The sequence below is a fragment of the Arachis duranensis genome, chromosome 4, assembly GCF_000817695.3.
Source record: "Arachis duranensis cultivar V14167 chromosome 4, aradu.V14167.gnm2.J7QH, whole genome shotgun sequence".
Taxonomy (NCBI): Eukaryota; Viridiplantae; Streptophyta; class Magnoliopsida; order Fabales; family Fabaceae; genus Arachis; species Arachis duranensis.
Genome location: NC_029775.3, coordinates 26,852,315 through 26,853,639, shown reverse-complemented (window position 1 = coordinate 26,853,639; position 1,325 = coordinate 26,852,315).

Genomic DNA, 1,325 nt, shown 5'->3' with positions numbered 1-1,325 from the left:
ATATTTTTGTCCTCATTATAAATTTTTTTTTTGATCTATCACTGACAGTGCTCCTAAGATGGTATGTGCAAATTAATGTGGTCTTTAATTCTTTATGGGTGTATAGTCCTCTGAATACACAGTCATTTCGTAACTATTCTATATTTTTAAATTAAAAAGATATTGAAGCGCTGCTTTCTTTATGGGGTTTTATATTCTAGGTGATATATAATGCAAGTAAGCTATATAATTAGTCACGTTAATCAGGCTGCGCTTATTGGAGGAGCAGACAAGTTGCCCATCTTTTTATCACGGCAGCGTATTACTGGAATAGATATTATTGTGGACCCATTTGCAGTAATTCTGGTATTCATTATAACCGCACTCTTGTGTATTGGGATTAAGGAGATACTTTTCTTTGAATTGTCTCCATTCCCAAATATTTTGTACCACTTACGAGTTATTTTTAACTACAAATGCTTAATACTTGCAGATTGCAGTAGTACAAGGCACAATTACATCAATCAACGTATGATATGGTCTTTGTCGTGACAGTCGAAAGTTACTCGGGTTTCAAGTTTGGATGGGTTGGATATGATCTTCATAACGGGTACTTATCTTTTCTTTTTCGTTTCAAGATAAACTAGTTTTATACATGTTCCTCATTTCATTAATTATATATCTCACTGTATTTGTATTTGTAACTTTCAGTAATAATTATTATTTAATATGTATATTCTAGGACCTTCAGATGCAGGACTTATATATTAACAATTATAAACGTTCTTATATAATCTTAATTAATTAGTTTACGAAAATCAAGAGAGTATATGTTCAAATATGTTCAAATAATTTGTATGTGGTTTTTAATTATGTATATATGTTCCAATAATAATCTCACCAAGTCCTATTAGGCAATTACACTTGCGTAAGTAGTCTTCATATCTAAGTAATTTCTAAAGTTATATAAGAGAAAATACTCACTTTAATTCCTAAAGTTACACTTCCGTCTTAATTTTGTTTTTAAAATTTCAATTTTCTCAATTTAGTCTTTAAATTTTTTTAATTAACTATGTGACAAAAATCATTACAGAAACTAATGTGATTAAAATTTAAAAAATTTAGGGACTAAATTGAAACAATTAAAACTTCAAAGATTAAATTGAAACTCGAGTGTAACTTCAAGAACCGAACTGAATATTTTTTCATTATATAATTTATTTTTACTTATAAAGATAATGGCTTCGAGTTGTTGAACCTTGCATTTTGACTTTTTTTTTTGGTAAATTATATTCAGTGAGAAATCCAGAAAATTTTGTCAGTAGGACAATACATATATAATATTA